Below are 26935 nucleotides of genomic sequence, written 5' to 3' on the forward strand. Positions count from 1 at the left end.
AGGCCACCTCACTGCTTGTTTTATGCCTGGCTCTTGGAATAACAAGCAGAGTGCTATTAGAAGATCAGAGGTAACAACTTGGAGTCCAAAATATAGGAAGGAGCATGATACTTTATAGCTTTAAATACCATCAGCAGTATTTCTAAAAGACACGGGTAACCAATGTAACAACACTAAAGCTCATGTGATTAGATTTTCTTTTTCAGGCTAAGATTCTAGCTGCTGCATTCTGGACTAACTCCAACCGATTGATGTCAGAGTCGGAATCTGTTCTTGATGCCGCCTGCATTGAAAGTAGCACTTTGCCTTTGTTGTTCTTCTTCATTCTTTAATCTGTTCTGCCACTGGCACCAAAGAGACTGACGGTCTGTGCAGCACAAGGTTCAGATCTGTTTAATGGGAGTACTCAGAGGCCCACAGTGCACCATGGCTTTTAGAGTGTCTCTTCTACAGCTGGGAGCGCTGAGATGATGGGGCTCTCTGTGGACTGAGCTGTTCTACAATGGCAAAGTAAAAATTAGATAATATTCTTAGCTTAGGTGTTACTGTTGTTATCTGTTATGAATGTTTTTATGATCACCTGGGGTCAGATTACAAGGGTTTGAATGGCAAAAGACAAGCAGGGCTGTATAGCTGAAATGCTTGAAGATTAATAAAGTAGCTATCCATCTAATCCTGCCAACTACGCTATCTATCTGTTGTGAAAAGAAAGACACCATCATAAAGGTTTGGGGTTTCCGGCCCCGTATACTGTAAGAAATAATTGTACAAAATATTAATTGTCAATGCAGTACGCGTTTGTACTATACAGTCGACAGTCAAAATGGCGGAGGGGGGAGCATTTATGAAGAGGGACCGGAGGTAGAGAGAGAGGTTTGCTGGGAAGGAGCCGAGATGGATGTTGGGTTTGCTGACGTCATCAGGAGTTGACAGAGGAAGGGCGGAAGTGGCGATGCGTGGTTAGCGAGTTGGGCAGAGTCATGGCGGCGGTGTGTCTTTCTTTCTGCAGGAAATAAAGAGAGAAAGGTTAGTACCCCGCCATTCCCTTCTGGCATATGACTTTACGATACCTTTTAGGACTGTACGCGGCCCCCTAATCGCTCGTGCGTGACACTGTCTATCTAATCCTGCCAGCTATGCTATCTATATATCATATAGTGCTTTTCATTATCTATGTATCTATCTATCCCTGCCAACTATGCCATCTATCATATAGTGCTTTTCATTATCTATCTAATCCTGCCGACTATGCTATCTATCTAGCTATCTATCATATAGTGCCTTTCATTTCTATCTATCTAACCCTGCCAACTATGCTATCTATCTATCATATAGTGCCTTTCATTTCTATCTAATCCTGCCAACTATGCTATTTATCTGTCTATCATATACTGTCTTTCATATCTATTAATCTATCTATCTATAACAAAAGCAAAATCCAGAGCTATGCACACAGTGTACGGCGTGTACCTTTAAGGTGTGGTGTCTCTAAAGAAACATGGACCCAATCCCAGTTTGTCTCTGGATATATTGAAGATACGTATTGTGAAAATGGGAGGAATTACTCACTATGATGATTGTGGCAAAAAGGCCATAGTAGCCCCTCTTAGCTGACCAAACTAAAATAATTCAGAGGCTTAAGGTGCTCCTGGGAAACTTGTCATGCAGAGGAGAGACAGCAATGGTCATATTTATTTTCTAACAATTTTCTCTTTTTAGGATTTTCATGGAAGCGGCATCTCCTAGTGACATTGGGTGTAAGGTAAGGAAACAACCATAAAAATGGGTCCACCACAGGGCTCTTCTGTGTACACCCCACAGATTTAAAGTCTTTGGGATGCATCAGAAGTACCTACGGACAATATGTGCATCGTTGGCAAACTCTACATGAGCTGTGACCACTTTGCTCCATCAGAAAACCGCTTGTTCGTGTTCTTGAGGCTCACATATCTTCCAGTACAGCTAGCTATGGAGGTTATGTCAGAAGCAGTGGTGTCTGCTGAGGTCACCTATAAAGATCTGGCTTCTAGAAGTCATTTAAGTGGTTCAGTTTCCTCAGAAGTTCATGACAGAATCATATTAAGTTACTCAAGAAGTTCTGGCTCTTTTGAAGGTCAGTTTGTGAAGGGGTTGGTGCCTACTGGATGTCGGTTGCAAAGCCCCAATTTCTATATGGAGACCACTCGTGAAATCGGAATGTCTTTGATGGCCGGTTCTTAAACGTTGGCTTTTACAAGGTGTCACGTACATAGACATGTGCGAATGAGGGATGCATCGTCACCTCTGTGAAGCACATAACCAAATGCTTCTTAGCAGGGTTGTCAGGCAGATTAGCTCTTGATTCACCTCCATTATTAGTGCCCACCTTGTACTTTTAGTGTGAAGATTAACAGGAAGCACCGGAGCAGAGCACCACTCACTCTGCAGCGACACCTCTGATGTCTGTGGTGTGTAAAAAAAAACAAGAGGGAAGCAGCAAGTGAGGGCGAGGCGTGCAGGGCATGTGCTGAGCCGCAGGTGCTCACGTAAGGAGTGCTCATGTAACCCTACGAGAAGTGAAGCAATAGGTTTGATCATGCATGGCTCAGTTCTGGTGGCAGATGGTTAATTTCATCGCCCTTCTTCCATATTTGGTAGATTTCATTTCAGAATGCGTTATTTACCTTTTTAGACATTTTCTGGCATGTTTGTTGTTCACTTGTAGTCATCGCTTTGGGGCATACGGCCCAGGAGACCCATTTACCTCTTATATCCCGAGTTTGTTATGCTGTATCCATCCATCCATCCATTTTCCAAAACGCTGAATCCGAACTAAAGGGTCACGGGGGGTCTGCTGGTGCCAATCCCAGCCAACACAGGGCACAAGGCAGGAACCAATCCCGGGCAGGGTGCCAACCCACCGCAGTTATGCTGTATACGAGGGTGAATCAAAAATGATCCGCACTCCGACTGTAGACTTTATTTCAGAAAAAGACAAATACCTCATCTTTCGACCTCATCTCCCTGCTCTTCGACACACTTTGTCCGTCAGTCAGCAAGCTTTCGTATTTCTTCATTGAAAACTGTTGTAGGCTGAGCCGCGAGCCACAGATGCGCCGCTGTCTCCACCTCTTCATCAGACGTGAATGTTTGTCCTCGTTGAGCTACTTTCGAAACCCAAGTCTGTCGTGGATTATTGTGTGGGCGGAGCCGTGGCTGATTTGCAAAATGATTTGCCACGTCGTCTACTGTCACTCGTCTATTCAATGGAATCATCTCACGCTCAATGTCGTCCTCAGTCGTGGACGGGCGTCCGGCTCCTTCTTCATGGCTGGCACTTCTTTGCAACAAAACACTTTCTCCAAACTGCACATAAAGTCCTCGATGAACAGGTGCACCCTCGGGCCACGCAAAACGAATCGCTGCACGTCGCTCTTCACAAGTGGGGCAGCCATTGTTTCTCGCGCCGCAGTTACAAATGATCTCATTTGGATTCATGTTAGGTTACACAGTTGTGGGCAAAGCTTTGGAGAATGACCCAAGTATTGCTTTTCACAAAGTCTGCTGCTTTAGTGTTTTCAGATCTTTTTGTCCGATGTTTCTATGGTGTACTGAAGTAGAATGACAAGCAGTTCAGAAGTTTCAAAGGCCGTTATTGACAGTTACGTGAAGTTTATGCTCAGAGTCCATATTTGCAGTGCTGGCCCTTCTTTCTTTTTCAAGACCTCTGCAGTTCACCCTGGGCTGTCTGTCCATCAACGTCTGGGCCAAATCCTGACTGATGGCAGCCCCTTCTTAACTAATTGATGCTTGGAGTTTGTCAGAATTTGGTGGGGTTTTGTGTGTCCACCCGCCTCTCAATGGGGAGTTTCCTGGCCATGGACCCCGTTCCCCGAGCCCCCTTAGTTCTTATGGCCCGGCGCTCCAACATGTGGGTCACCAAACTGTTCTTGGATGGTTGGGAGAAGCTGCTCTCCCGGAGGAGGTTTTGGTCCCATTCCTAATTCATGGCTCGGGATTGGTGCAGAGCTGGAGTGGCAGTAGGTGGGTGTGAGTGCATTAAAGTTTGACTCTGTGCCCTGATTTTGGGCCAGGGTCCTGCTGCCATCACGCATTAGATTGTAAACTGCGGCTAATCTCCGTTTTCTTTGCTCTTGATCTGCATACCCTGTGTTTCCCAAAAAAGGCACTGAGGGATTCGGCGAATGCTGCCAGCCAAGCCCCTTGGTACGACTCCGACGGTCCCTGCCAGTGACACACCGACAACAGGATGGCAAAGTGGAGTCTCTGTGTTGTCTGCTGCTCACATGAGCTTCATGTGGTTCACAGCACAGAGATTGTCGTTGGTGCGTCCCATCCGGCTACTCTAAGTTGGCCTGACGTGTGCCCGTCCTGTGGGGTGGCTGGAGTTCTGATGCTGCCCGGCGGGACGCTGCTCCAGTGTTCTGGAACATAATGAAGGCGAGGATATGAGGAATACAGAAAGTCTCATATGTCATCTGCAACAGCCGTTTGAACTTTGCACATGAAAGTCTGGCTCCATGAATCTCACACTGCTTCTTTTATATGCCATTTTGCCACCCACGACATCTCCTGAATAAGCTTATTATGTTCCGCTAGATTTTCACCCTGGCAGTCGTGTGACTTTTTTTTTTTTTCTCATTTTGTTATTCACCAGATTTCTATGCCTGCCCTCTGGGCCACACTCTTTACTTCTTGCTCTACTTTTCCCCTCTCTTATCAACAGCTTTTACTTGAACATTTTCTGCTGTGTTCATTGACGTGGCCGAGCTAGAGAGCCGACCTCCGCCTTGGAGTCCCGTGATGTTTAAAGATTGAGCTCTGCAGCGCTGCTCGGCAGGGTCCGACTCAAATGACTCTGTCGGCCTCAAGGCGGACAGCACCGCGCTACTGAAAGCTCCCTGGAATGAAGAATACATCCCTGCCCACTGGGGATGCCACATGGGCTGGACGGGCATCCCGGCCGGGAAGGAAACAAGAAGCAGACCCGGAAAGATGGACGGACAGCCCGCATAAAAGAAAAAATATCGCTGGGGAGTTTTTATTCCCCCAGCACTCTGGATGGCAGCAGTCCAAGATATCTGTGCCCAGTGGGAAGCCAGCAGGGCATGCTGGGAAATGTAGTCCCTGCTGGGGTCATTGGGTGCCATGAGTGGGCGCGGCAGGGAGACAAGCCCTCTGTTATAATGAACTTCCCAGCATGCCCTGGGCATGGATGTCAGTGCCATTTTTGCCCTTGTGTGTGCCATGCTAGTCACGAGGGGGCAGGGAAACAAGCCCTCTGTTATAATGGACTTCCCAGCATGCCCTGGGCATGTGTGTCAGTGCCATGTTTGCCCTTGTGTGTGCCATGCTAGTCACGAGGGGGCAGGAAATCTCGCTCAAACCAATGAAGGTGACTTTCCTTCTAGCAACGAGAGTGCAACTAAAACGTAACGGCGGGTTTTGTCATGGTTTACAGTCAATTACCATTGTTGGCATCAGTCCTGAAAGAGTTAACCTGCACGTCTTTGTGATGAGGGGAGGTAAAGTGGGCCACCCAGAGGAAAACCCACACTGCCACAGGGGGGCAAACGCCAAACTCCAGACCCACCGAGAACAACCCCAAGATTTAAAGCTGGAGCTGCCAGGCAGCTGTGATGGGCACTGTGCCACTGGGGTACACTGCTAGAAAAACAAAAAAATCATAGCTTGATATAGCAAAATAAAACAATAACATAAGATTTCAAATGTTTGCCGTTTAGGGATCTACTGCGGTGGGCTGGGGCTCTGCCCGGGGTTTGTTTCCTGCCTTGCGCCCTGTGTTGGCTGGGTTTGGCTCCAGCGGACCCCCGTGACCCTGTAGTTGGGATATAGCAGGTTGGATAATGGATGGATGGATGAATCTAACATTTTCTGATTGGTTGTTCTTTTACTAAAACATGGCTTTGATGATCCGCTTGCTGTGCTCTGCCAGTGTGTGTGTCGTCCTGCCGGCTTCTGGGTCCGCACGTGAAGTGCCCACGATGTTTGCCCTCGTCCCAGCCAGTTTGTGTTCGTCTCGGTGTGAAGTATTCACAGGCTTTAAACCTCAGGCGTGCTTTCTGTAGAAACCATATTAGCTTGGCCTGTACAAACAAAATTACGTCATTGCAGAGAAAACAAACAGTCCCTGTTTGTTTAGGTTGCAATATCTCGAAAATGTGAAAGGAATTTCCAGCGTGTGTCCTCCAGCTTTGGCAGTGCCTACTGAAGCGCATACAAAATCGAGGCGATAATTGTGTGCTCCTTACATAGAAAGAAACCTTCATACGTTTACAAGAAAAGTTCTGCTTTTAGATCATTCGCTTAAACTGTTCTTCCATCCATTTTGATACCCGGAGCTCATTCTGGCAGCAACAAGAGCAAGTGCATGGCAGTGCCCACCCACGCGGTCCCACTGCTGCTAATGAACCAAACCTGAAGGGACCTCAGGGATGTGGGATGAGACGACAGGAGCTCCCTCGCTCGCTCACTCACCGCTCGAATATTGTCAGCCATTTGTTCTCTCATCTCACATTTAACATGACAGGACCCTGGGCCTATCCTGGCAGCATCAGCTCTCGATGGGATGCCAGCTGTCTTCACGCACACAACCCACATTCACTGGTAATGAGGAGTTGCCATTTATAATTATCAGGCACATACGTCTTTGGGGTGTGAGAGGGAACTGGAGAAGAGCAACGCGGACACAATGAGGAACGGCAAGCTGACCGCGACGGGCCTGAGAATCAAACCCCACACTGTTAGGCGCTGCTTGCCCTACACGTCACTCGGAGGAGAACAGTCTTACCAGAAAACGTGAGGCCGCCAGAGAAATAATCACATTTCTGCTTCACCGTAATTTAGGTCTTCTTCACGCAGGATTAAAGGCGGAGGATGATTCATGTGCAGAGAAGTAAGAAAGCTTTCAGTCATGTGTCCTGTTTGTTTGTGAGTCGCTTCACTGGCTGAGGTTGCTACAGAAAGAAGACAGGACAGTGGACGAGGACAAGAGGTACAAGGCCGCTGAGAAAAGCCTCACCACTCCGGCCGGCCACAAAAGTCCAACTTCTTCTGACCTGCTCTCCAAAAGATGAGGTAACCATCCACTCCTCCATGTGCCTCGGCCGTTCGCTATTATTATTCTTATTATTACAGCAAATCTGTCATTGGAGGGCCAGCTGTGACAACAGGCAAACGTTTATTTACTTAGACAGACAGATAGATAGAAAGTAGAAGTGACGCCGGACAGTGAGGAGGGTCTCGCCAGCTCTCTGCTCCGGATGTCACTCCTCCCCGTCCCCTCGGCCCGCAGCCTCTGTGTCTCGGATTAGTGTGATTGAGAACTCTGATACTCGGCACGATGACAGAAGTCACAAAATCAACAGAATGTTCAAGCAAATTATAGAAAAAAAAAAGATCTCAATCCGTTATGGAGTTCACTCGTGAAAAGTGGACAGACATACAAACGGGTCTAAAAAACTATAAGAAATGTCGCGCTTGGACCACTACATTTTTAAAAAACATTTCTTAGCGAGCACCTATGGCCCAAGGGTAACCAACATTCCATATTTCAAATCCCAAGTCCTCGTGGTTCAGGAGATTTCGTGATGAGTGAGTCTGTGGTATTTGGCTTTTATATAGATATAGATAGACAGACATGAAAGGCACTATATGATAGATAGATAGATAGATAGATGTAAGGCACTATATGATAGATAGACAGACATGTAAGGCACTATATGATAGATAGACAGACATGAAAGGCACTATATGATAGATAGATAGATAGATGTAAGGCACTATATGATAGATAGATAGATAGACATGAAAGGCACTATATGATAGATAGATAGATAGATAGACATGAAAGGCACTATATGATAGATAGATCTATATGATAGATAGATAGATAGATAGATGTAAGGCACTATATGATAGATAGATAGATAGATAGATGTAAGGCACTATATGATAGATAGATAGATAGATGTAAGGCACTATATGATAGATAGATGATATATGTAAGAGACACTATATGATAGATAGATGGATAGATAGATGTAAGGCACTATATGATAGATAGATAGATGTAAGGCACTATATGATAGATAGATAGATAGACATGAAAGGCACTATATGATAGATAGATGTAAGGCACTATATGATAGATAAACATGAAAGGCACTATATGATAGATAGATATATGATACAGAGACAGACATGTAAGGCACTATATGATAGATAGCACTATATATGATACAGAGACAGATAGATAAAGATGTAAGGCACTATATGATACAGAGACAGACATGTAAGGCACTATATGATAGATAGATAATTAGTTTCACTAATTGATCAATTAATCCATGTTACTTAAGAAATGAAATTTTCATATGAAGACTAGTTCAAGATTTCACCAATAGATGGCGCTAGTAATGGATAGAAATATTAAAGTATGTGTTAAAATATTGATTACAAAATTATATTAAAACAAACCCAAGACTAAAAAGTTGAAAATAATATATATATTGTGGTCCATGGCCGGCCATTTATCCTGGCCAGTACCCCCAGGCTGCCAGAGGGAGCCCTCCCTGCAACATGGAGATGCCTCAAATTCCAGCAGGGCATCAGGGACTATGGAGTTTTCCTGCAAAGCCCTGCTGGATAACATCAGAACCACCAGGGGTCGCTCCAGGGACTACTATTTTTCCCCGAAGTAGTCACATGGACAGGAGGAATGACGTACTTCCGGGTGAAGAAAAGGACTTTTTATCTGACCTGGAAGTGATAAGGAATCATGGACTGAAGGATGAGAAACACTTCTGGGTCAGGAACTATATAAGGACTTTGGGAAGTCCCTGACGACGAGCTGAGCTGGGTGGAAGGGTGGCAACGCGTCTGGGAGTGGAGGATTGGTTATTGTTATTAAGAAGTATTGTTTATTGTATGAGTAGTGTGCAGTGGAGGGTGCTTGGTGCACGTATTTGTCCAAATAAAAATAATTATTGGACTTTTACCTGGTGTTTGGCGTATTACCGGAGGGTTCAAGGGAGCAATAGCACCCCCTACTGTTACAATATATATATAATACTTTTTAAAAACGACGCTAATATTAAGTTAAAAAGCGTACTAAAAAGTAAAATTAAGTCTCTCATACATCACACGTAAAATGAAAGTGTGGCCGCTTTTCATCAATCAAACACTTCTTAAAATCTTTTTTTTTTTAACTTGCTCTGTATGTCTAGTAGGAATCGTAGATCGCAAATTTGAAGCCCATTTTCTCCTTTTTCGTTCATATTAAATAAATGTATGTTTTTTTTTTTCACTTATTTTTTATTTAACAATATGCTTCTCGTGAATGTTTTCTGTCATTATTTCTATATTAAATAGCAACAGAAAATGGTCTGATAGACCAACATCAATGATCTGCTTCACATCAACTTTATCAACTTAACCAGGATTATAGTACTAATCTGGAAAAAAAAAGACTATAAAGTGGAATTCATAGAGTATTACAGATACATAATACAGCAGAGATAAAAAGGAAAAGGCACGGCCAAGGTAAGGCGGTGAGAATGAGGGAATATGTGGGGGTCTCACCTTTGTGCATGAGATATAAGAAGAGGCCCGGCCTCCATGCTGTTTGTGAGCCCACTTTTTCCATTCAGATGATTGTAGATGGCATCTGCATATCAGGCCAACTTCTACTTGAAACTAACATTAAACTGAGCAACCGGAAAGAAATCTGTCATGGAAAATTAATAAATGAGCAGGTCAAAGTTTGAACCCAGATGCTTGGTGCTATGTGAGGCAATGCTGACCGTCATACCAATCTGCAACTCGGTAGACACAGCAGACAGGAATTATCTTCTTCTTTCGGCTGCTCCCATTAGAGGTTGCCACAGCGGATCATCTTCTTCCATATGTTTCTGTCCTCTGTATATTGTTCTGTTACTCCCATCACCTTCATGTCCTCTCTCACCACATCCATAAACCTTCTCTTAGGCCTTCCTCTTCTCCTCTTCCCTGTCAGCTCTATCCTTAGCACCCTTCTCCCAATATCTACAGCATCTCTCCTCTGCACATGTCCAAACCAACACAATCTCGCCTCTCTGACTTTGTCTCCCAAACGTCCCACCTGAGCTGACCCTCTAATGTCCTTATTTCTAATCCTGTCCATCCTCGTCACACCCAATGCCAATCGCCATCTTTAACTCTGCCACCTCCAGCTCTGTCTCCTGTTCTCTGGTCAGTGCCAGCGTCTCCAGCCCATATACCATAGCTGGTCTCACTACCGTCCTGTAGACCTTCCCTGTCATTTTTGCTGATACCCGTCTGTCACAAATCACTCCTGACGCTCTTCTCCACCCTACCTGCCCTCTCGTTTTCACCTCTCTTCCATAGTAAAGTCCATGGTTATTAATTGTCTGGAGAACAAAAGAATGCATGAATCACAAGATATTTATAGAAAAAAACAGTTGCATAAAAGACTCTTTGTGGAAAAAAATGGACAGATTTTCTGCGTGGAGTTGTAAAGGTAACTTTAATAATAACTTTGAGATGTTGTTAAAAATGAATGTAAACCCACACAATAAGCGGGAGTGCTCTCCCCTCGACTTTCTCGTATACTCAGATATGGAGATGGAGTAAACCGCAAGACAACGATTCTATTTTTATATTATGTACATTAAAGTGCCATCAGCAACAAATCAAATTAATAATATATTGAACAGTTATTAGTCCTGCGGTGGGCTGGCGCCCTGCCCGGGGTTTGTTTCCTGCCTTGTGCCCTGTGCTGGCTGGGATTGGCTCCAGCAGATCCCCATGACCCAGTAGTTAGGATATAGCGGGTTGGACAATGACTGACTGACCGACCGACCGACTGACTGAACAATTATTATAAAAGTAAAGTTGAATAAATCGGACTCTGCAGCTGCATGAATACAAGGTAAAGTACCACACCGGTTAACGGAAATTGCTCAAAAGTCGATAGAAATCCGCGTTGTTTACCTAATACTTAAGTGAAAGCGCACTCAGATTATCATTTTTATACACACAGACAGGACTCAGAGGTCTAAAACGTCGAGATTCATCAAAATCTCGAAATTGAATTTTTAGACAGTTACAATATTTTCCCTACGAGAACATAAATTGGACTCGGGGAGGTCTAAAACGTCGAGATTCATCCAAATCTCGAGGTCGAAGTTTTGAACGATTACGATACTCTCCTTAGACTTTGTTTACGAGAAAGTAAAAAAGGTGAAGAGAACAAAAGGGATATACTGGAGGTGCACACATACTGCCGGTAATACGAGCAAACCAATGTCAGATCTCAGCACAAACGCCATCCTATTTTCTAGATTTCTGTTCCACAATAATCACACCTACAGAGTACGAAAGGACACTGCCAGTGCAATAAAGAATAAAAAATAATGAAACTAAACACGGTTCTTTCCACCCCTTCAGTGAGTGACTTTCCATCTCCCATCCGCCTCCTGGCTCTTCTCGCTTGTCCCCTGGCAGTGTGAATGGTAAGGCCAGGCTGGGCCTCAAATATTAATGTAGCGTTTTCCTCGGAGTTATAAAGGCTCCCGTTTCTCGGGGTAAAGGACAGGCATTGACGTGAACTACCAGCCCCCTTCCTTGTTGTTTTGGGAAGCTGGAATTTATTCTAGCAAAATAGAAGACGACCCACAGGACAAATCCACACAGTTCAGGGTCTGGAGCCACTCGTTCATTTTGCCTTTCCAATGCGACAGAAGCTGAGGTATCTGGAAAAAGAGAGGGGAGAATATAGCAAGTCATTAAACGGGCTTGACGCTGATCCTACGTCTATCCGTCATGGGAGTTGAATGGACTCTCCCTAAACTTTAGCGGTGGCAGGGATGGACTCAGTGGCCCATGTGGTCGAAAGTCTAACGCCTCACTCGCTAGGCCCCTCTAAACCCTCCATTGTTGCCACTGCTGCTTGAATGTAAATGTCAAAGGTACTGAGTGAACTTGATGTCTCTGGCTAACCTCACCCAACAAGTGGTGGCCATGTATTATTGATGTGTGCTATTTGTGTATATCTGATGGCTGCGGTGTGACTAATTGCACATGTTCATCATATCTGATTGCTTTATTTTAACCAGCTGTCAACACCAAACAATAAAAGCCCCGCTAGTCAAACACCACGGAGTCTCCACCGCCATCTGCTGGACAAACGCTGTGGACACAATGAATCTGTTCATTGTTCAGGCATAGCGGCCCCGCTTCACTCTGATCCTAATGCTGTTGGTTTTGTCTTTTTTTTTTTGCACTTTTTGGGCAGTATCATTTCATCTCTCAAAATTAATAACAATGGCTGACTAATTGAAAGACATCTTTTTGCAAAGAAACCAAGAAAATACTCCTTTGGAATGTTTTGCTGTAAAGGACTTGGACAGGAGCCTAGTAGCCAGTTTGGTGAGAGTGCAGAAAATGCATCAGAGGGTGAGGCTGCGGTCATGTCTTTAAAATGTTCTTTTATCATTGTGTTAGTTGTGGATGGATAGATAGATAGATATGAAAGGCACTATATAATACATAGACAGACAGACAGAAGGACAGATAGATAGACAGACAGATAAATAAATAGATAGATATGAAAGGCACTATATAATAGATAGATAGATGTGTAGTAATAAAGTACATTGCATTTTTCATTCCAACAGATGGGACACCACAAACATTGAGATAGATAGATATGAAAGGCATTATATAATAGGTAGACAGACAGACAGAAGGACAGATAGATAGACGGACAGACAGATAAATAGATAGATATGACAGACAGATAATAGGTAGATAGATAGATAGAAGGACAGATGATAAGGCAGACAGATAAATAGATAGATAGATAGATAGATAGATAGATGTGTAGTAATAAAGTACATTGCATTTTTCATTCCAACAGATGGCACACCACAAACATTTAGATAGATAGATAGATAGATAGATAGATAGTGTAAACGGCACTATATAGCGCCTGACCTGACACAGATTGGACACTGGAGGCACGTGTAAAATAAAATGCTTTTTTATTCTTCTTCAGCTGGAGGGCACGTCTTCCCCGTAATCCCCCCAGCCACAACACAGTCCCAAGCACCAGTAACCACCAGTGCAACACAATCACAAACACTCCTCCTTGGCACCACCACTCCTCCCTCACAACTCTGGCCGATGAGTGGTGGTCGCTGGCTCCTTTTATAGGTCACCTGGAAGTGCTCCAGGTGTTTGATCACCAAGATCTGGCGGCACTTCCAGGTGTGATGAAGCTGCTGCCCATGCGGGCTCAGGAGTCCCAAACACAGCACCCCCTGGCGGTACCTGCAGGACCAAACAGGGCTGCCCCCAACTCCAATTCCCAGGGAGCGCTGTGGGAAACCGAGGCACCTCACCAGGCCAGGGGGCGGCCATCTAGCGTCCAGGGGAGGTAATGCACTGTCCAGGGCTGCTCCCCCTGAATACAGTGTGCAGGGGCGTCCCGACTGGGCATGGATACCAGGCGCCTGTCACAATAGATAGATGTGAAAGGCGCTATATAATAGATAGATAGATAGTTATGAAAGGCACTAATAATAGATATAGATATGAAAAGCACTATATAATAGATAGACAGATAGATAGATGGACAGATGAATGAGAGGGGACGTTTACTTTTGCAGCAGTCTGTTAAATATATAAATATTAAAACAAACAAACAAAAAACTTTAAACACCCACAAGAATTACAAGAAAACAAATAAAAGACTATGTCTTGGCTAAAATTACAAAGAGCAGCCCCCGCCTCAGTCGCAGCCCCACATTATGCAGGTGTATTGCTGTTGGCATCGAGGTGACCCCGTAGTGTTTCTTGACACACTTCACTGTTGAATGATTCGATGGCTGAAAGTCCTCAGTGCTGTTGTGTCACAGAGGGGATGTGCAACTTTGTTCATAACGGCACTCAGTTTTGTTTTCATTCCCTCCTTCACTAAGACCTCCAGGGGGTCCAGAGTGTGTCCTATAGCTGAGCCTCCCCTTTTAATTAGCTTGTTGATGTGGTGGGTCTCTCTTGAAGAGATGTTACCAGCCCAGCACACTACAGTGCAGAAAATACAGAGTTGTAAAAGATGTCAGTCCCACATTGAAGGAATGCAATCTCCTAAGGAAAACAAATGTGCTCCGTTCTTTCTTATAAATACGTGATGTGGACCACATATGTATTATCAGGGATGCCTGGGGCGACGACCCGGCCAGGACACCTTGGAGGACCGGAAGAGGGCGTGCGCCAATTTCAGACCACGTGGGGGCAGCCGTCCTGGTTCCTTTGGGGGCCATTGGTACAGAGCTTTGAAGCTCCACACTGTAGTGGTCCGTGGTCACCACCAGGGGGTGCCCCTGTGCCTTTGGAGCCCTGGACCTCAGCACTTCCGCCACACCCGGAGCAGGGACACCTGGAGTGCTTCCGGGGATACAGCTGGCACTTCCGCCACACTGGGGCGTGTTGGCGGGAGATTGCCGGGAAGCATCTGGAGCACATCCGGGTGCGGATAAAAGGGGCCGCCTCCCTTCATTCAGGGCGAGAGTCGGGAGCGGAGTGGACTGAGCTGAAGGAGGCAAGGAGGCGGCCTGAAGAGGAAAGTAAGGCATTGTGTGGCCAGGACTTTGGGGACTTTGGGGGTTTGTGTGGCACTTGTGAATTGTGTAAATAAATGTGTGTTGGGTGAAATGAACATGTCAGCCTGTCTGTGTCCGGGCCAGCCTCCACAGTATGTATGTATTATATATACTGTATAGCTCCAAGACCATGAATTGGAAGAATATAAAAGACAGTAAACCAATACACACACACACACACACACTAGATGTCCCCCACGGGTCTGCCCGCATAGAAGTGAAACAGGACAGCGATGAGGGCCCTGCCTGGCTCCCTACTCCCGATGTCACGCTTCCCCCTCCCCTGTCTCGAATTAGCGCAAATATACTGCTCAAAAGAATTAAAGGAACACTTTTTAATCAGAGTATAGCATAAAGACAATGAAACTTATGGGATATTAATCTGGTCAGTTAAGTAGCAGAGGGGGTTGTTAATCAGTTTCAGCTGCTGTGGTGTTAATGAAATTAACAACAGATGCACTAGAGGGGCAACAATGAGATGACCCCCAAAACAGGAATGGTTTAACAGGTGGAGGCCACTGACATTTTTCCCTCCTCATCTTTTCTGACTGTTTCTTCACTAGTTTTGCATTTGGCTACAGTCAGTGTCACTACTGGTAGCATGAGGCGATACCTGGACCCTACAGAGGTTGCACAGGTAGTCCAACTTCTCCAGGATGGCACATCAATACGTGTCATTGCCAGAAGGTTTGCTGTGTCTCCTGCACAGTCTCAAGGGCATGGAGGAGATTCTAGGAGACAAGCAGTTACTCTAGGAGAGCTGGAGAGGGCCATAGAAGGTCCATAACCCATCAGCAGGACCAGTATCTGCTCCTTTGGGCAAGGAGGAACAGGATGAGCACTGCCAGAGCCCTACAAAATGACCTCCAGCAGGCCACTGGTGTGAATGTCTCTGACCAAACAACCAGAAAGACTTCATGAGGGTGACCCAAGGGCCCCATGTCCTCTAATGGGCCCTGAGCTCACTGCCCAGCAGCATGCAGCTCGATTGGCATTCGCCATAGAATACCAGAATTGGCAGATGCACCACTGGTGCCCTGTGCTTTTACAGATGAGAGCAGGTTCACCCTGAGCACGTGACAGAAGTGAAAGGGTCTGGAGAAGCCATGGAGAACATTATGCTGCCTGTAACATCATTCAGCATGAGCAGTTTGGTGGTGGGTTAATGATTGTCTGGGGAGGCATATCCATGGAGGGTCACACAGACCGCTACAGGCTTGACAAAGGCACCTTGGCTGCCATTAGGTATCAGGATGAAATCCTTGGACCCATTGTCAGACCCTATGCTGGTACAGTGGCTCCTGGTGCACGACAATTCCTGGCCTCATGTGGTGAGAGTATGCAGGCAGTTCCTGGAGGATGAAGGAATTGATACCATTGACTGGCCACCACACTTTCCTGACCTAAATCCAATAGAACACCTCTGGGACATTATGTTTTGGTCCATCCAATGCCACCAGGTTGCACCTCAGACTGTCCAGGAGCTCAGTGATGCCCTGGTCCAGATCTGGGAGGAGATACCCCACAACACCATCTGTCATCTCATTAGAAGCATGCACCGATGTTGTCAGGCATGTATACAAGAACACAGGGGCCATACAAAGTGCTGCGTACAATTTTGAGTTGCTGCAATTAAATTTTGGCAAAATGGACTAGCCTGCCACATAATTTTTTCACTCTGATTTTTGGGGCGTCTTTGAATTCAGGGCTCTGTAGGTTGATCATTTTCATTTCCATCAAACGATGTGGCATCCTTTCGTTCCTAACACATTACCCAGTCTATATCAGTATAGATATCCAGGAGGATTTCTTTTTCCCATTGAGATCTGATGTGTTTTCAAAGTGTTCCTTTAATTTTTTGGAGCAGTTTATATATATATATATATACATACCTTTGAGGTCTGAATCACAATCTGATTATTAGGTGGTTACCTACCAGGTCACACTTGTGGTTGGTCAGCCAGGCGTCAAACATCCGTCACGTCCTCTCCTGTCTGTACAGTATATATTTATATATAAATTGTCACACGTGTGCGTTGGAGGCTTGGTATGACCCTATGACGAGAGGGGGCGTGTCACTAACACTGTCATGTCTTTCTCTCTCCACGGCTGACTCCACCCCTTCTTGTCGACTCTCCATTAAAACCTGAGCTTGGTGGAAGGAGGTGTCATTTCTGACCAGAGCTCCACTATGGAGGTGACCTCTTCCTTGTTTTGTGGGACACGCGCACTGAAGAGTGTTACTTTGTTGGTGCCAACATGGAGTTAACATTCCTTCATCCGGCATATATACTTAATCTAAATATTAGTTTTAAATAATGATTGTTTGTTTTAATGTACACCAATTCTGTAAGAAAAATGCGATCACAAAAAAAATCTCAACCATAGGAAACCAGCTGGGACTCGAACCCGCGTTCCTGGTGAGGTGAGGCAGAGGGGCTATGCACGGTGCCACCTATAAGTGGGAGTGATGTCACCAAACTCTGAGGATTTTTCTTTTTTAGTTATTGGCAGTGCTAAGAAGAAGGCAGGAAAGGATGCCATATAACAAATGAAAACGCACTTCTTTCTTTTGCATATTAAATAAAAGGAGTTTCCCAAGCAGGCACTCGTTACACTAAACGTTAATTGGTGGGCTCCACCATCAGCCCTCAGATTCACATTTTTTTAAGTTGTTCCAGTCCCGAAGCAGGGCTTACAACACACGATCGGACGTTTGCACACCATGAATGTTGATCTGTTTTTGTGCTCGTCTTTGTTTGTACGCAGACATACTGTACAAGCTGAGTCGAAGTGTAGACACACACACACACACACACACACACACACACACACGTATGTCTCCAGGTCGGATCAGACAGGATTTCAGGAGCTCTGTAGACCTGCTGGTGACTCTTTAATCCACATCGGTCAGACAGTAATCTGGAGAGCCCATTGGAGGCCCCACAGCTCACCCATATTCTCCCACAGAGCTGAAATTTCCCTTCTGTCCCTGCTGGCAGAACTTCTTAGATATAACAATTTCTCAGGAGGACAGACTGGTGCTCTCAATGGGCTCTTTGTCCCAGCCTCAACAGGGCCAGATTAATTAAACACCAAAGGGCATAGAGTTTCCCTTCCTTTTCAACTGCAATTAGACAGTCATGCTTGTTTTGCAAGCTGGGTTGGGCTGGTGGGGGAAACAGAAGGCCTCGGCGCTCCCTTGCAGCAGTGAGGCCCACACGTCTATGATGAAAAAAAGCGCGGAAGAACGTTCAGTGATCCTCAGTACCAAAGACTCGCTCACTTCGGGTGGGCAGTCCGGGCTAATGGACTGTAAAGCGCGATGCGGGCCGTTCATTCTCTACCACTCACTTACTGTGTGGTGGTCACCCGTTCTATTATCCACTTGGCCAGTCTGTGTGCCCAGCGTGCTGAGGCCTGGACGGGGCTGCCAGCCTGTTACAGCAGCAGCTCACACTTGCTCAGTCAGGTTCATATGGTACTCCACACCTAACATAACACACGTATTCCTGACAAAACACAGACATACACAAACATGGACAGAGCGTTCACACGTAGTTCTCAAGTCATCTCTGAATGCAGGAATCATACATATTGTAGCATCACTGTGCCACCATGACATTACATAAATGTAGTTAGTAAAACAAAATACTAATGCCAGTCCAGGGTGGGTTGCTAACTTGCATCTGGTACTGATGAAGGAGGTTCAGACTACCTTCTGATTCAACATCACATTACAACATCATGTTAACCTGTGATCATCAGAGGTGACTGTGCAGAGGGTGCAGACCTTTAAATATCTGGGAGTGCAGCTGGATGACAAATTGGACTGGACTGCCAATACTGATGCTCTGTGTAAGAAAGGTCAGAGCCGACTATACTTTCTGAGAAGGTTGGCGTCCTTCAACATCTGCAGTAAGATGCTGCAGATGTTCTACCAGACAGTTGTGGCGAGTGCCCTCTTCTACGCGGTGCTGTGCTGGGGTGGCAGCATAAAGATGAAAGACGCCTCACACCTGGACAAACTGGTGAGGAAGGCAGGCTCTATTGTAGGAGTAAAGTTGGACAGTTTAACATCTGTGGCAGAGCGACGGGCATTAAACAAACTCCTGTCAATCATGAAGAATCCACTGCATCCACTTAACAGTGTCATCTCCAGGCAGAGGATCAGCTTCAGTGACAGACTTTTGTCACTGTCCTGCTCCACTGACAGACTGAGGAGATCGTTCCTCCCCCACACTATGCGACTCTTCAATTCCATCCGGGGGAGTAAATGCTAACATTATTTAAAGTTATTGTCTGCTTTTAAATGCATTTTTATTACTATTTAATTTAATATTGTTTTTTGTATCAGTATATTGCTGCTGGATTATGTGAATTTCCCCTTGGGATTAATAAAGTATCTGTCTATCTATCATTACAAGGGCTCAAAACATGGATGGACAGACAATACCAGCGCAGGACGGCCTGGTCACAATTCAAAAGTAAATTGGGCTGCTAACTTAATGCCATCACCTTCTTCTGACACCTCACAGCCGCAGGGTCGCTCTCTGTTCACACATCTACCGTATATAGAAATACATAAATCGGGACTTGATTTTAGGGTATAACTTCCGGTATTTTATAATGTTGGATGTGGAAAACTCACGCTATTGGTCCAAGAGATTACGATATGCTAACGCCCACTTGAGAGAGTCACCACGGAGCACACCGCCTTTTTCCCTATGTGTATCAGCGCGCCTGTGGCTCCCCTCTCTCTCTCTCTCTCTCTCCCCCCTCTCTCTCTCTCTCTCTCTCTCTCTCTCTCTCTCTATGCTCTCTACTCCTCCCCTTTCTCTCTCTCTCTCTCTGCTCTCTCTCTGTCCCCTCTCTCGTCCTCTACCCTCTCTCTCTCTCCCTCTCTCTATTGTGCCTACGTCACCACACGGTAAGACCCACACTATTCCGAAGTGACGTTTGTACTGATCTGTGTTTTTTGTACCTTTATCGTAACAGTATCCCTTATCTATGATGGAGCGTTCGATCAGAAGAAAATATGAAGCTGGTTTTAAATTAAAAGTCGCTAAAGTGGCGAAAGAAATCGGTAACTGCGCTGCTGCAACAAAATTCAATGTGTCTGAGAAACTGATGTGAATTTGGAGGAGGCAAGAAGGCAAAATTAAGTGTCGTATTTCTGAACGGGCGTATAAGTCGAGGTCTGATTTTATGATCCATTTTTAGGGTTTCAAGACCCTTAGTCTGATGGCATGGCTAGGTGGTGGTGGTTTGGACAGACTCACTGGCGAACGTGACGGTGTCTTAGTGGCTGTTGGCAGCGCAGTTTCATATCTTTTTCAGTAACCAACTTGGCAAATGAATACAGTGTTAGTATTACATTACAGGTACCTCCATTATTCTTGCGTTCCGTCTCTGCCAGTTGCACTGTGGGCAGCGCTGCTGTCTTACAGATCGAGCACCCAGGGTTTGAATCCTGTGGGGTCTGCACATTCTCGCCAGATCTGCAGGAGGTTTCTTCCATGTTCGCTGGTTTTCCTCTCACGTCCCCAAAGGCACGCAGGTTTGATTAAATGTCAATGACAGGCTGGGCCTGTGCCAGTGAGTGGGCTGCAGATGCTGTGGTCCGTTGGCATCTCTGGGGGATTTGCCCTGGCAGTACTGGAGGACCTGGGCCAGGCCAAAAAACCTGAAATTGAACATATTAAGTTATTGTACAATTCGTCAAATTTACATGAGGATGCGTTAAAAACAACTTTGTTACAGAATGTTCTGGACAGCCCTCGTATTTCTCCATCATTATACCTTTTATTTATTCTGTCCAATAGCAATAAGTATAAACTTGTCAGAACTGAAGTACTGCAATAGACTGGTAAGGTTTCTCGCCTTAAGCCCCAGTACTGCATAGAAGGCCACTGTGATTCAGAGAAGAATAAAACAGAATATGGATAAACGGATGAAATAATTTAGAGACACTGCGGTGGGTTGGCACCCTGCCCAGGATTGTTTCCTGCCTTGTGCCCTGTGATGGCTGGGATTGGCTCCAGCAGACCCCCGTGACCCTATTCGGATTCAGCGGGTTAGATAATGGATGGATGGATAATGTAGAGACAGATAATTCCTGTCACAACTCAATGACATGCATACTAGGGGTACACTGAAAAAATCAACAGCGTAAAACTGTTTAATAGGGAAGGTAGACAAACCGTAAAATGTAAAACGTTAAAACGCTGTGTAAGTTATTTGCATAAGGACACGCCCCCTTTCACCGTATTGGTCTCGGTAAGCCGCGTACCTTTTAGAAAGGAAAAAAACTTCAAGCTAGCAGACTTATTTTTCCTTTGTGCAGAAGATTTTTTGAGGTTATGGATGCCAATTTATGGTAGGTTGTGTTCGATAAGCTGGCATACTGGCAGGGCACCATACACCACAAAAGCAAACGTTACTTCTCCACCAGACAATGACCAGCTAACCTGAAAATAAAGAAAGGTGAAGCTCTCGGTCATGTTGGTCTGCTCAGGTCACCAAAACATCTTGACGGTGGTCTCGGAAAAAACAGAAAATCAACAGTCTGCTGTGGCAGAACGAGAGCAGCAACAAGTCCTGATTTTCAATAACAGCTTCCATTAACAGTGAGAATCGGCTTCTTATTAAGAGACTGGTTAGAGTTTGAAGCCCCAATTTAACTGCTCATCTGTCTGCTCATTTCTGTTTGGTTGCCATTTAATGAAGAGACAAATCAATTCAGAGGTCTGAATCCTTAAAGACTGGGCAATTAAAATGAAGGGCAAAGGAGTTAATTAGCAGAGAAAACTGATTAGGAAAAGGGTTAGAATGAAAACCTGCAGCCACTGCGGCCCACCAGGACCGGAGCTGGTCACCCCTGGACAATGCATTTTATTATTAGTCACAGTGTGAGGGTGATTAGCCCCCTCTAGTGGGCATTACTGAAAGTATTTGAAGGATTGGTTTTAATTGACACCTTTGATCCTACCCTTTGCTGTGCTGTAAGTGTGTGTCCTCATTTGCTTGGCTCATTTAGGTTCATGACCATCGACGGTTCAGGTTCAAGAGGCTCCCAGATGCAAGAAGGGAGCATGGAGCCAACATGGACCATCACAGTGTTGTGTTCCCACCACGTAGCAGGATCTGTAACCTTTATGGAAAAATATGTGATGTGTAAAAAGATTGCTGCGGTATAAAGTGCGGCGTGATCAGTTCACAGGGAACTCCCAAACTTTATTGCTTCAAAGCAACTGTAACATCAGGCGGCCATGAAAAGCAATGCGGTGTGAAGTGTGGCCCCCCATCTTCACCAATAACTCTCCAAAGTCCAAACTGCTATCAGATTTGTAAGATTTTGTAAGATGGCGCCAGTGCTTGTGGTCAGCCAATCAGCACAATTCATCACTTAAGCCCCACCCACAATAGTTCCCATTTGAACGAAAAGTACGTAACCTGGAGTAGGAGCTACAAATGGCCTGAGTTCCTGCAGTAGGAATGCTGCAAAAGTCCCAGAGTCTTTTAAAAAAAATCCTTAGCTCCTAAAAAAACGCTCCTGTGGTGAGAAAGAGCCTCTTGAGAAACGTAACAGTCATTGCGGCCCGTATGTCTTAGCGACCTGGTATTTGTTTTAGGAAAAAGGCACAACAGAACAAGGAAGTGGTTGCAGGACACAGCTTATTGAACAACTGAAAAAACAATAGAGAAGAAGGCAATAAAAAAAATTAACCAAACTGGGATATATAGGGTGATTGACCAAGATTCATCCGATTTCAAAGCGCCACAACTGTGGAGGCACCTAGGAACCAATCACATACCAATTGAAAGAGGGGGTCAGAGAGTTTCTGACTTTCACCGCAAAATGGCCGCCTTCAGTCTGCGCATTTCTTAACAACAACGAGCCCCCTCATCGCTGGATTGGCTGTAAAGGAGCGCATGATTTGGCACGCCAGTTCTGGCTCCTAAGATCACCAGACCTCACGCCGTGTGACTTTTTTTTCTGTGGGAGTACGTTAAGGATTCTGTTTATGTGCCTCCACATCTCCGAAATCGCATTGAAAGAGCGCGAGTACAGTGACACCCGACATGATCGTGTTCGAAATTCTACACCCAATAATGGATACAAATTCATACGTCCAAAAGTATCGCACTTTACACAAACTGTATCTGCAAAACACAGAGAAAGTAGTTTTCTTGGATTTCTATATGAATCCAAAAGATCGCAGTCGCATTAATAATAAACCAACGTGACGAATTTTCAGCGATAATAGTTTCGAAACACGGGGATATCAAAGACAAAAGTTATAAAAAAGCCAAACAGAATGAAAACGTACAACTCAACAAATAACTCTAACGCAACATGAAACATAATTTTATTTCAATGTGACCAACACTCGCCCCATTTAACCCTCTCGCCACACATCCCTAGTGAAAATACGTAATCTAAAAAATATAAAATACATAATACATAAGATACTAAAAATAATGAAAAGAAAGTAAGAAAATAAAAGGTATATTTACTTACTGTATTAACAGGCAAGACAGTTTAAACATAACTTTACAAACAACGAGTACATAACAAAGACGAAAATTCACAAATTAGGGTGCGTGATGCCGTCGCCAGAGATAACCCGTTTCAACCAGATTTTCACAATTTGGTTTACTTTCCTTAAAGTTGAAGAGGACGGTGAAATGCTGGAAGCACAACGAAGTATGCGGGCAGCCGATGCCAGTAGCACAAATGATCTGTCCTACTGACCCGCAGGGTGATCACTCCAGAGCAACTACAAAAAAGTTTGTCTTCGGAGATGCGTCTCACTTGTAACCCTGGGTAAAATACACCTTCTTCCAGCAGGCGGCTCGCAAGTGGATTCTCAACACTAACACGCTATTGCTTCCCGCTTCACCGCTTGCTTGATCTCTCTCTCCCGCTTCTTTTCCGGGTTAAATAATCTTCAGGCCAACTGTTCAGTCAGCACTGTATCTTCTCCTTAAAGGCGCAGTTCCCCATTTTCGGGCGAACCTTCAGCAACCCATTTCTTGAGGTACACCTTAAGGAGATGCAAATAACAAAGGGACCATCATAGTACACGTGGCACCCACTACATATGTGTACCTCTTACTCAGAGCCATCAGAGTACTCTTGTACTTCCTGTAGTACCTTCCTCTCATCGCCTACAGGACTGCCAACCACTTTTTGTCTCCCACAGATTGTCTTAGGAGACCTGAAGAACGTAATCCCAAAAACACTTCCAAAAATGCTCACTTGAGTGGTATAGCACCATCAAACCCAGGCTTGTAAGAAGAGCAAACACAGAGTCTTTATAAATAAAAGATTTTTCTTCACCAAAAAAAAAAAACAAGAACGAAGCTCCGTAGGAGCACAAAAGGCAAAAAAGGAGTTTTCTGTAACACAAAAGGCAGTCCAAAACAAACAAGGCCCAAAACAGATATTTGAGGAATGGTCAAAAATGGAGCAATACAATCAAATATCCAAAGAATCAGAAATGCACAGAACAATACAGAGGAACACTCACCAAAGTCCCAAGTAGAATTAAAATGAACTACCAGGAACTGTGGGACACCATCCAGATCTATAGGGCTTATGGCAGTTACTGACTGTGGCTGGCAGGTGGCCCCACCTCTTAGGGAACCAACCACAAAACACAAGGCACATCTTCTTTCTTCTGTTCCCGTTAGGGGTTGCCACAGCGGATCATCTTCTTCCATATCTTCCTGTCCTCGTTATCTTGTTCTGTCACCCCCATCACCTGCATGTCCTCTCTCACTACATCCGTAAACCTTCTCTTAGGCCTTCCTCTTTTCCTCTTCTCTGGCAGCTCTATCCTTAGCACCCTTCACCCAATATACTCAACATCTCTTCTCTGCACATGTCCAAACCAACACAATCTCACAAGGCACATAAACAAAGGCAATACCTCCAAACTAATAAAATTCATTAGTGACATTAAATCTCTAACACAGTGTTTGCCAACCTTTATTTCTGTAGTGGCGCACTTTTTGTAACCAAAAGCATCCCAAGGCACACCACTACTTTACTAACCTCAGACACATCATATCTCATAATTCCTGTCCCTACGAAGCTCCTCCCATCTAGCTATAATGACTATTGGCCCGTAGCACTGATTTCCACGATCTTGAAATGTTTTGAGCAGCTGGTTATGCAGAGCATTAAGTCCATTCTTCCTCCCTCCCATGACCCGTTTCAGTTTGCATACAGGTCAAACGGGTCCATAGAGGATGCTATTTCTGCTGTTCTCCATCCAGCCCTCACCCACCTGGACTCAAAGAACTCTTATGTGCGAATGTTGTTCTTAGATTTTAGTTCAGCGTTCAACACAATCATTCCCCAGCAGCTAATACAAAAACTCAGCCACTTGGGACTCAAGACCTCTCTCTACAACCGGGTGTTGGACTTTCTTACAGGGAGGCCACAAAATGTGCGAGTCGGCAATAACACCTCTAAGACCATCACGTTGAGCACAGGGGCCCCACAAGGGTGTGTGCTCAGCCCGTTGCTCTTTACTCTGCAGATCCACGACCGTGTACCAATCTACAGTTCTAATCACATTGTCAAGTTTGCGGACGATACAACCATGGTCGGCCTCATCACCAATGATGACGAAGCCAACATAGAAACGAGGTGAGCCAGTTGGGCCAGTGGGGTAATGACAACAATCTCTTTCTGAACGTGGGTAAGACCAAAGAGATTGTGGTCGATTTCAGGAGAGGTCACTCACATCTGCTGCTAACTGTCTGTCTCATAAGCTACTCTAGAATGCACCTTCTCACTTTTTAGTGCAAGTGGCTTTTGCACTACTGGTTATTGCACACAGTACTTAGGTTTACTTTACAAGTTCTAATTTTATTTACTTATATGTTATACTTATATACTTTTTTTATATATCTTATCTTTTATTGTACTACGAAGATGAGAGAGAAACAGTATTTCAATTCTTCTGTATGTTCTGTACATATAGTGGATTGACAATAAAAGGCTATTTGATTTGATTTGATCTGATCTCATACCTGTGCTCAGTTTTCTGAAGGGGCGAGACTACCGGAGGAGCAGCTCTGAGATCAGCGTTCTGCACCTTTGCTAACATCTCCCAGCTGCTTGGTCTCTTCACTCACCCCTTGCTGCCCCACAGGAAACCCACTATTCACATTCTCCGTGAGACTTGCCGGCAAACACATATCCAGGTAGATGGGACTGTAGCAGCCAGGAGACGTGTCCGAAGTGCTCCAAGTGTCTGGAACATAGCAATCGCAGAGCTTCTTTTATGCCAGATTCTCCAGGTAGTCCTGTCCTCCTCAGACAGGTGTCCACCACCGTGCAGTACACTATTATTTCCACAGCACACCTGGGTAGCTCTCTTGGCATACCACGGTGAACACTGGGTGAAACCAACTACTCTAACACAATTCACAAGATTATCGTTGACAAAAGAATCAAACATGAACAAAGATGACATAAATCAAAGGTGTGAACCCCAGTCGGAGGAGGAGGAACCCTGGCTGAAATATAACATTGTAGGACCCTGTCTCATTGGCTGCATGTATTCCCAGTTCCCACTGTCTGCAAACCTGCATCCCACTTACTGTGCACGGATCGCCGCTCCACTTGTCGTCTGTATAGTGCCATCCCATTCCTCTCTGTCGTCTGTCTGTAAATTTGGTGGCCTGATTCTAGCTTTCTCCTGCTGGATCTCCCCCTTTGACTCATTTAAAACCATTCTTTGTATCTGTGGAGTCCCATTTTAGTCTCCGAGGCCACAACATGTTCTTATCTCTGTTGGGCTCGGCGTCTTAAAGTTTTCAGGGGCCTAGTTTCACCTAAATCTGCAAATTCTGTTTTCAGTGTTGTGTGGAATCTCTTGAGAGGTCCCATGAAGTTCTTCTGTTAAATTCTTGTTTTCTACCACATGGCAACGCAAGTGGGTTTTTTTTTTCTTTTTTTAAACTTGCACAGCTGAGGTCAGTCTGCCATCTACAGTCAATAGAAAGTAACAGCACTTCAGCAGACATGTTGCTATTACTGGCAGTGGGTTCATGAAAAACCAGGAAAAAAAAATATATATATATATATTCAGCAAAAAAAGAAACGACCTCTGACTTTCAACTGTTTTTACTTTCAGTAAACTTAATGTGTAAATATTTGTATGAACACTAAAAGAGTCAACACCATAAGACATAAACTAAAAATGTTTCACAATGTGTCCCTGAATGAA

The 26935-nt window shown here is 44.9% G+C and overlaps 1 long non-coding RNA gene across 3 annotated transcripts in view; it reads right to left on the reverse strand.

Annotated features, from left to right (window-relative positions):
• Window positions 1–758: 758 nt before the first annotated feature.
• LOC120516801 overlaps window positions 759–26935 on the reverse strand; it is a 36046-nt gene continuing 9869 nt past the window's right edge. Inside the window, exons 1-3 of one of the 3 annotated variants that reach the window (XR_005630920.1) lie at window positions 26307–26627; window positions 20073–20370; window positions 10882–11774 (exon numbers count right to left, since the gene is read on the reverse strand). This is a non-coding gene — a long non-coding RNA (uncharacterized LOC120516801). Of the gene's footprint in view, window positions 1004–10881; window positions 11775–20072; window positions 20371–26306; window positions 26628–26935 lie in introns of those variants that run through there. The other 2 variants (XR_005630919.1, XR_005630918.1) reach the window with 2 other exon arrangements.

The sequence above is a fragment of the Polypterus senegalus genome, chromosome 16 (genome assembly GCF_016835505.1).
Source record: "Polypterus senegalus isolate Bchr_013 chromosome 16, ASM1683550v1, whole genome shotgun sequence".
NCBI classification, from domain to species: Eukaryota; Metazoa; Chordata; class Cladistia; order Polypteriformes; family Polypteridae; genus Polypterus; species Polypterus senegalus.